The sequence below is a fragment of the Triturus cristatus genome, chromosome 6 (assembly GCF_964204655.1).
Source record: "Triturus cristatus chromosome 6, aTriCri1.1, whole genome shotgun sequence".
Classification (NCBI taxonomy): domain Eukaryota; kingdom Metazoa; phylum Chordata; class Amphibia; order Caudata; family Salamandridae; genus Triturus; species Triturus cristatus.
Window position 1 is genome coordinate 358423963 of NC_140589.1, and position 10685 is coordinate 358434647.

The 10685-nt window shown below is 40.9% G+C and overlaps 1 pseudogene; it reads left to right on the top strand.

Annotated features, from left to right (window-relative positions):
• The first annotated feature begins 523 nt into the window (after positions 1-523).
• On the top strand, positions 524-911 carry LOC146817171 (large ribosomal subunit protein eL42-like; annotated as a pseudogene).
• The last annotated feature ends 9774 nt before the right edge of the window (positions 912-10685 follow it).

Sequence of the window (10685 nt, forward strand, 5' to 3'; positions counted from 1 at the left end):
CATTTGCTCAACCCTTGGTAGCTGGCAATGAGGAGGCAGGCTTAACTTAGGATACAGGTGTGTAAAGCATTTAAAAACACCAATACAATAAATAAGGAAGACACCACGCACAATAAAAATACAGCACCAATTTATAAAAGTAGGTTATATTTTTATGAATAAATAGACATCAAAATGAAAAAATCCAATGTAGGGAACCAGATATATGACAGGTTAACGATTAAAAGTAAAACTAGCCTAAGAAGCAAATAGCACTCAAAGGGTTAAAAAGGTCATCCTGGACCGGGATAAAGTCAAGAGTTCTTTACACTTATTTCCAGAAGTGTTTCTTGATGCTGGAAAGTGGCACCCTAGGTGTTTTTTCATTATCAATATACTGTTGGAGGGTGACACCATCCCACCAGCGGGCTAGTTCTTGCTTCTGTAAATGCTCCAGTTTCAGAAATAGTGCACGTAAGCCAGTTGTGCCTTTATCACTCTGTCCTGGTGGTGGTATGGCTGCATTCTTACCTAAGAGGTACTCTTCGGTCCGCTGATGCTGGCAAGATGGTGAACGTCCCGAAAACTCGCAGGACATACTGCAAGAAGTGCAGGAAGCATCAGCCCCACAAAGTAACCCAATACAAGAAGGGAAAGGATTCCCTCTATGCCCAGGGAAAGAGATGATACGATTGTAAGCAGAGCAGTTATGGTGGTCAAACAAGCCAATTTTCCGTAAGAAGGCTAAGAGCTCGAAAAAGATTGTATTGAGATTGGAGTGCGTTGAGTCAAACTGCAGGTCCAAGAGGATGCTGGCCATCAAAAGATGTAAGCACTTTGAATTGGACGGAGACAAGAAGAGAAAGGGCCAAGTTATCCAGTTCTAAGTTCCATCTTTGTTCTCTGTGCAATAAAATAACTTTAAAAAAAAAGAGGTCCTGCGCCATCTCTTCCCTTCTACGGTTATGTGTTATTGTTTAGTAATTGCACATTATGCATATGAAATTAGCACAACTAAGTGCTCAATTATGTATTATCGATTAAAGGTAAGTTTTTTATTTGTGCTTCTGACATGACCTCTTTCCTATTACAGTTACTACTGACAAAGGGCTTCTGCTTGAAATGTATTGGGTTAATTCCATCATGGTTACTTATGACGAATAGTGAATCAATACATGTTGCAGAAATAAGCCTGGATTGGCATTTCCCATGCATTTGAATATTGGAATCACTATTTCTCCAAATAGGTCCTGTAGAAAATATTGAAGGAAGAAGAAAAAATTGAAAGAATTTTTTTTTTATTCGAGCTAATGGTGTTGATCGCTTTGGCCTATGCCTGTCGGTTGTGCATCTTGGATCTGGTGCACCTTTGGACACCAGCTAGCAACACAGGGTTTCTTATTGCCAGGTAAAAATGACAGTTTAAAAAGGCACTACAGGCTGTAGTGGCAGGCTTGAGAACTATCTAAAAAAACTACCTCAGTGGGTGGCACACTGAGTGCTGCAGGAAAACTAGTAACATTTAATTTAAAGGCCCTGGGTACAGATAGTTCCATTTACCACGGACCTACAAGTAAATGTGACAATTAGGTGCATGCCAGTTTTACCATGTTTGAATGAGATAGCACAAGCACTTTAGCTCTGGTTAACAGTGATAAATTACACAGAGTCCTAAAGCCAATAAAAACGAATTCAGCAAAACAGGAGAAGTAAAGGCAAAATGCTTGGAGGAATACCACACCAAGGATGTCAGATCTAATACACACACACACACACACTCTCACTCTCTCTCTCTCCACATACATACAGGCTGTCAGTGCCCAATTCTTGATTTCACGTAACAGTGGAAATTTGCAAGAGAGGGTTCGGCAGACATCATTTTCTCTGGCAGAGAAAAAAGGCTGCTACCACCTCTTTGTGTGATATGCCCAGGACAAGGACAATGGTGCACTGTCTATTATGAGGGCATGCTTGGTGCATCCCTCCAAGTACCACAACAGGTTCTGGACCCCACATTGTCAGAGATCGAACTAGACCTTAGCACACATGCTAGATTAGTTTGGTGTCCAGACCAAAAGAAAAGTCAGGATACTGGTCTCAATGGCAGTCAAGCCCGCAGGGCAGGGAAACATGCCTGTTTACAATGCAGGGGACATTCCCATCCTAACATGTGGTAATATGTTTAAATTATGGATATATCACAGGAGAAGGTGTAGGACTGCAAAAGGAAAACAAATAGCAGTATATTCTATAATGGAACTTTAAAGTTAGTGTAATATTAAAAGATGAGCTAAGGCAACTTTGGCCAACATGGAGGCACTTTCACCAAAGAAATAAGGACTAGTAAATTGAGAGGAAATAAAAGAGTTAATAGGCCTGTAAAAGGACAGATTTAAAAGGTGATTGGAAACAAACATACGACACAGAGAACTGAGAAAGGGATAAGGTAGGGAACAATAGTGCCAAACAGGGAAAGGGTTCATTTATTTAGGGTGTGTAGGGTTATGTCTAATTTGTACAGTAAAAGTATCAATAATGCTGTTCTAAATCTGAGTCTTAATTTTAGAAAACTTTTGATAAAAGTTGATTGCTAAGTCTGCCTAACTCACAAGCTGCTCATAGAAGTTCTTATTGTAATATCCACCCTCCCACCTACATGTTGCATTTTTGTCCTTTTCGCTGGAGTATAATTAGGTAGGTAAAAATGTTATTCTATTGAATAACCTAAATTATGTACAAACAGTTAAAAATAATAGAAAAATCCACAGTTAAAAATTATCTGATGTCATCTAACCGAACAAAGGACATAACAAAATAGTACCAGAATATTTTGTCAGAAAAGTTGATTAAAGGTAAAACTTGTCAGAACACCAGTTAGCTTAATGCAAACTTAAGAGAGGAATCTGATTTTACAGCTGTTAGACCTGTCCGCCTTAAGATGGTCTTCCCCCAAACTGTCTGCCTTCACCCTCCTTTTTTGTTGGATTCTTTTTTGATGACCTTAGGACTGTGGGCACTTTACCACTGCTCACCAGTGATAAAGTGCTTGTGGTCTCTCCTTTAAGCATGGTAAAATTGTCTTACCCCTAATTGTCATATTTATGTTACTTGTAATTCCCTTGTAGATTAGTAAACCATATGTCCAGGGCCTGTAAATTAATTGCTACTAATAGGCCTGCAGCATTTATTGTGCCACCCACTTAAGTAGCCCATAAAACATGTCCCATGCCTGCCATTTCAGCATGAATGCAGTTTAAAACTCCCAATTCGACTTGGCAATGTAGCCCCCTTGCTAAGACTTAAACTCCCCCTTTATTGCATAAACGTCACTCCTAAGGGAAACCCTAGGTACTCCAAAGGGAAGAGTGCATTGTAATTAAAAGGTTGAACATGTACTTTTAAGTGTTACATGTCCTTGTAGTGAAACACTCCTAAATTCGTTTTTCACAGCTGTGAGGCCAATAAAGGGATTAGGTGTGCCTACATTGGCCAGGATGAGCGGAGGTGCTAGGCACAGCCCCATTTGCAACTGACTAGGCCATGCTCTACCTTCACACAAAGGACCTGTCACCCCTACATGGTTCATGCAGCCAGCTTGGAGCCAGGAGAGGCAGGAAACTTAAAGCACTTTAAAGGGAATTTTCTAGAAACTTCTCGTACTTCAAAGAAGTCTCCAGGTATAAAAATAGGACCTTCAGACCTAGTCATCAGTTCACTTTCTGGACCTGTAGAAAGACTTTCAGAGGACTGTTAGCTGCTGTGGCCTGCTGTGTACTTCAGAAGACTGCTTTGCTGCACCTGAAAGAACTGCTTTGCTGCCTGAAGCCTGACTTGAACAGTTATAGGCCTGCCCTGGTGCTTGAGCTATGTTGCTTGAACCCAGACTATCAGAGTAACTCCAACTGCTAATTGGCTGCCCCCCTGATCAGAGCCTCAGGGACAGAAAAGGCTCCAAACATCTTGAACCTGCACTTAGACTCTTCCTGAGTGAATCATAAACCCCCGAAGTGGTGCCCCTCTAGTCCTGGACCTTTAGTTGTGGTGTTTAAAGTGCCCAGATAGCGAAAATCCCAAAATGGAAAATTCTTGGCTAGAAACTGCTCTGAGAACTGAAAGGAGACTGGGATTAACCTGCTCATCTTTCTGCCCAAGGTACATCGCCAGTCGGCCTGACTTCATTTCAGCTAATGCTCTTCTTCGCAGTAGCAAATCCTGATTAGCAGTCCTTCACCAAATGGGTATCTAGCCTTGTGGAACATTCGTAGGCTATGGCCTTCAGCTTTGTACCGCTGGAGCTTTTCAACTTTCATAAAAGAGACTAAGTGAGAATGTAGAAATCTTCACCACAACTTCATCCAGTGTCTCCCTGATGAGGAAGCCTCCTCCTCAGACACTGCCTGCAGTTTTATCCCACTGAACTTCTATCTTTTTGGAGACCTTTTCTTGAAAATTTGTTGTATTGGCAGCAAATAATTTATTAAAATGCACTCTTTTTTCTAAATTGTGTGAGAATTTTCTTGTATGGTGTTTTCACTTTTTTGCTGTTTGTGTGCTGCATGAATATTTCATACATTGCCTCTAAGCTAAGCCTGATTGTTTTTAGGCCAAGCTACCAGAGGTTTAAGCACAGGTTAATTTAGTGTAATTCATCGGTCACCCTGACAAGGACTGTAGCTGTTGCTTGAGCAGGGTTAACATCCTACTCAACCAACAACCTAATTTCTCCAACAGCCTATGGATCTGTTGGTAGGGCTGTGGAATGTAAAGTCAAAGGCTTAATTTATTGTTCTTATACTTGAGTTTGAATAAACGTATTTTTGTTTTTCAGATTTATATGGCGCAAATTCAGCCCAAAGGTATTAGAGCACTTTACTTAATCACCAGTTACATTACACAAGGGCAAACTAATTTGTTTCTGTTTTAGGTACAGGGAGTGATTTGTCCTGAATCACAGGATGTTGAGCTGATGTTGAGACTTTGACCTGGTTTACCAGTTCCAAAGTCGCCAACTCTGGCCGTAATGGCCCTTCCTATCCATATCCTTTTTTGCAAAGTTCCAGTAATTGAAAACAAACAGAATATATATTATGAAGTTTCTTTCTGGACATGATATAATTTGCAAAGGCCTTGTCCTGTAGAATCTCGCTGCCAAGGTGCCTCAAGCTGAAAAATTAGAATATAAAGTAATCAAAACCGTAAGAACTTTAATTACATATTTAGTTGTATGTTTCAGCCTAGGAACTTTTGTCTATATATAGTGTGTAGAGATTTTACAAAGTGCAAATGTTTATACATTTCTGATATTTTTGTTAAAGTCACTTTGTTTAATAAACTGCCCAACAAGTACCTTTCAAACCTATTGAGTGGTGGACAGTAATTTGAGCAGAAGTGGGCAGGCAGTCTACACATGCACAAGTATTCATCCACCCATCTACATGCACACTCACTTACACCCCCATGCATTCACATGGGTGCACACATACACTCACTTTTCACAAGCACACATGCATAAACCCATTCACAGCACACATTCAAAAATACACATACATTAATACATACACACATGCAGGCACACACCAAATATTTAAAACAAGCATTTGCAATGCAATCGGTCTCGCCTTTGGGACCTTATATGTATTTATCTGTGCAGCATATTAGCCTGGGTGCTGAAACATCTACTGTTCTTTAACATGGATGGAAAGTGAGCACCAAACTGCGTGACACGCCAGGTATGGGAACACATGGAGAGAAATAATGCCTCTTTTTAATATAAAATCAGGGCCGTCGGTGGTCATATCACTGAAAATACAAGATTTTTAAAAAATATTATTGTCTACGGGTGCTCGTGAAAGACAATTTCTATGGACTTGAATCTAGAGAATGCTAAAGTGATTCTGGTATTTTACTGATCTCTGCTGGTCATTTTCTATTAAGACAGTTAAAAAGAGGAAGTTGAACAAAAAAAAAGTCCCTAAGCGGAAGCAGACAAGCCCTAGGGCTGATCTCCAGAGCCCACAAAGTACATACATATATAAGTATATACTAATATATAAGTATATGCTAAAGTATACACAAGAGGTCTCGAATGCTCGACCTAAAAGCCAGAAACTCAATTTTATTCTGGACTCCCCAAGCCGGCACAGTAGCATTATGATGTGATACCTGCAGCCATTCCTCTTTTTTAAGCCAACAGCATGTTGCATGGTGAGGCTTGTAGTTTTGCTTTCAATGCCGTCATTATGGGCTCAAAACTCCTGCAGGCAAAGTGTTGTTGGCTAAAGGGTCAGACTTGTGAGCTAAGTTTTAAAAATCATCTAGTCCATTCAAAAACTGCTTATTTCACAAAAGAAACAACCAGATTCTGCTCATATATTTTTGTCAGGGTTAACTCTTTAATTCACATAATGCATTAAAGCAAGCTTTGGCATTGCTAATCATTTTGTTTTTTGTACAGTGGAAAGTTTTCTCCTGAGCATCACAACTAAGGCTCAACATGGCCAGAAGACGCGCACTCTTCCCTATCTCACAGAGTAAGTAAAGGACAGGCAGTAGTAGTAGGAGGGACAGAGCACAGTTTTCTCACACTTACAGGACAGATAGTTAATACACTAAAGAGGGAGGGAGGGGAGTTAAAGAACTATTGTAAAATCTCTGTAAATAGACATTGTAAGAAAGTGGAATATTATGTGGTATGACTGGGTAGCCTTACCATGTAATATTATCACAATTTCCCAAAGATGGTTCTTGGATTCACCGTCATAAATCCCTAGCTCAGTCCTGGTAGAGTGGCAAAGAACAGTCAGGATTCACTAGAGGAACATGTGTTAAGCATTTGACAGTACCATTATGGTTCTTAAGTAATTGACATGACTCAATAGAAATCTGACACCAATTTATTTTAAAAAGTACATTTTATTCTTAATTTATACACCAAAATGAACAAAATAGCATACATATAACCAAAGTTATGAATTTTCAAAGCAATATAAAATCAAGCCATAAAATACAGTGAGACTTTATCATTGTGGTCAATGGCAAAAGCTACTAATGACAATCAGTCACTTAGGGGTCGAGGTGCCTTGTACGTTTGCAGGGTAAAGGTGCTGAGGGTCCCAGGACCAGGCCCCAACAGTCCACACAATTTTACCTGGCCCATGGAGTCCAGGTGCAGAGTTGTCCTGGCTGCCCTTGGTGCTGAACGGGACCTGCAATAAAACTGCTTTTACCACTGGGACTGTGCTGCTGAAAGGAAATGCAAAAACAAGAGCGGGGTCCTTCACAACATCGGTTGTGGCTGTTATGGAGTGCCTTCTCTTTGCAGCATCAAGTTAAGGGGTTAGTTACAGAGCTGGTGACCAACAAGCCTTGGTAGCTGTTAGAAATGGGGGTCTCTAGTTGGCAAGGTGAGGTACTGCTGACTTGCATTCTCATGGTAATATAACAAAGAACTTGGCAAAAGAAGTTGAAATATGAAAAAGACATCTTTATTAAACCCAATTGAGTGAGACTACGTCACACAGAAGCCTCAGCAACTGAACGAGGCAGTCTCCAGAACAAAAACCAGTCTTCTCCTTTATACAGAATATTACGCTTTGGGCAACACCGCCCCTGTTTTACAAGTGGTCATTCACATATTTTCGCTTCAAAGAAGGAACAGAGTTATGATGACAATCCCACATTTCAGCTCGTTCAGCCCACTATCATTTAACCCAGCAAGGCTCAGAACCCTCATCAGATATCAGCAGACCCCAATAAAACGGGCACCTCCTGCTCGTAAAACAAGCCCTAAAGTAGGAAACAGGACAGGTGTGAAATAGCTTAGTCAGAGATCGTGTGGGAACAAGGACTTTATGATGGGTCGAGCCCTGATGCTAATCACATTAGGCCACGGGAAAAGGAACTGGCCGGACAGGATTGACCTCGGGCAGCGGAGTCAGTTTGCACAGGTCACAGAGAAGTCACAGAAGGTGTACGTGTCCTTTAGGCCTAGGAATGGCCTCAATCCGCAGCCTATGTGAGGGCAACCTTAAAATGGCTACTGTTCTAAAATGGAACCCAAGCATACAATATGTAGTATCATATACACGGTGAATTCATCGTAGAAACATGACGAAAACACTTGTACATACCGCATTTGTCATTTGCGGTTCGTGGATACCAAAATCGGCCTGGTAGGGGTATGCCTCAGACGTGGCTCCAAATTTTCCAGTACCACAGACCCTCCTTTTGCCCTTACATAGGCAATAACTATACTCATACTAATCTGAGTCCGGGTCTATATTCATAAAGTCATGAAGATGTTGCTGTAGCATCATCCTTTTACTTAGCTCGTCTTTTGATACATGTTTCCTTACACATGTAGTAGCACAAAGGTCACGTATGGCGGGACAAAATAAGGAATACCTCTGCCTGTAGTAGGTGGCATAAGATCACACACCCAATAATTAGTGATGTTCACTACTAACTAGTGTTGATGCAGAAGCTGTACAAAAGAATTGCTTACGAATTCTGATCTTTTAACCTGCCCATGTTCAGGAAAAGGGGGAAAAGAGTGCAAAGAAGCAGTAGTAGGAAAAGACATAGGTTGGGAAGCGGGTGCAGAAGTCAATTGAGTAGAGAAAAACAATCCCACCCATAAATGACAACGTCATGTTTAAAAAGACACTAGAAAACACGTTATTAAGAACATATAGACACCGGGAGAAAGTAGTGACAACTATTACAAATGAAATACTAATTTTTCACAACCCTAAGTAAAAAGTAAATCCCAAAATTATCTAGTAACATTTTTAGGGCTCCTATGCATTTCAGTAATTCTCGTATGTTCAGGTGAAACAGTGGTGACCCTCATCAATGCTCTAAGGTGAAAAGGGGGTACTCTTTCCACAGAAAATGGACTTTATTCTGCTTTTACTAAACAGAATAGTACTTTAAAACAATGCCAGCAAAACAATCAGTCTACTAACACCTAGTCTATACAATCACACGGAAACCTCTTGTGAAACCAACTATGCCCAGAGTCCGTTCAAAAAGCCTCTCTGGCAGGCTTCTATTGTCCATCAAATCTTCTTTTGTTGTTTTCTTTCGCATGGGCCTCTTCATTCAAGCCTTTCATGAGAAAAGTACTGCTTAGTTGGAGTGCCCTCCTGGCAAACACCCACAGCTCACTCGAAAGTCTCAATGTCTCAAGGCAGTCTACCAGTGTCTCTCCTCTGTGGCAGACAATACAAATAATATGTTCTTCATTGGTCATGGGCACAGATCATCTTGTGCAGACCCGGGGCCATTCTCAGGCTCCAACACTCATCATTCGGTGTCAGAGGACGCTCAAGCTGCTCTTTCATGGGCACCAGAATGTAGTGCCTTTTGTCAATCTTGGATCCGCCGGTGCACTGCACTTCCATTGGAGCAAAGGAAAAAGAGGGGGGGTGTGGCCAAAAACTCAGGCCAAGGGGCTCAAGGGACTGCACACTGTCAGAGGTTACCAGCACATGACAGGCGCTCTTTTGCACTGAAATTCCGGTTCTGTGGCAAAACCAGCTCCTCCTTCTTTTCTGATGTTGAACGCCTTCTGATGAAGCAAGTGCGATGCTTTAAACAGTTCGTTGTATAACAAGGGGACTGCAAACAGGTGGCCTGTGATCTTCAAAGGAGTGGCCACACGCCATGGGACAATTTTGGTCTAGAATACAGTCTCATTCTCAAAGAGCAATACAAATATGAAGGCAGTAGGAAAAACAGTGTCTCTAAGCTTTTCAATTGGGTTTCCGTGTGAGAGCCTCCATCATCTAAGGGTAGATAACTACACGAGAATTCTATCTAAATGGATGTCTTCACATATGGTGGCATTGTCTAATAGGGCAAACACATTTTTTTTCTCAATGATTACATCTAGGTGTTCCTAAATTCCTTATCTAGAACATCTCAATAGAGAAATCACATGGTACAGATTATCATGGGCATGTGGAAAACTTTCACATCAGGTGCACTATGCAATACACAGGCTAATAGTCAAATATGCAAACAAAAGACAAGAACTAGAGGGTCCTGATATTTGCATGATTAGAACACATCTGATCCCACCAAAAATTAAAGCAGCAGGAACAAAAGGGTAAAAACCACATTAAAAATAGACATTGAAAATTCGTCATGTTCAAAAGGGTAAACGTAAGATATCTCCTATTGATATGGAAAACTTGTCTTACTGTAATATTGAGTCAGTTAACCAGTCTATCGCTACCCTGACAGTCAGGTTGGAAAACATTGAAGCAGGCCTAAAGAAAATTCTTGAAAACCAGTCTGGTCATACAAAAGGGAATTATACATAACATGGGGGTCCCTGGTACATCACTGCAGTCTGGAAGTGTGTACCTGAACAATACACCTACAATAATAAATGGGCTGACTGGTGAAAGAAATACGGAAAAGGGAATTGGAACTAGGACACAACTAAAATCCCCAATAACTAAACATGATGCGACATCGGTCAGGGGAGAAGCAACAAAAGGAAAAAAAAAATCTATAGGAAGAACAAGAATTTACTTGGGTGATAGTCAGGCATGTGACACAACACCAAGAGTACGGGTGATACACAAAAGGCCAAAGTTACACAAATTTTAACTCTACCGCTGGCGACTACACCATATACGGTGATCCTAGGTAATGTTCCAGTTCCTTCTTCAGGGAAAAATGAAAACCTGGTTTTT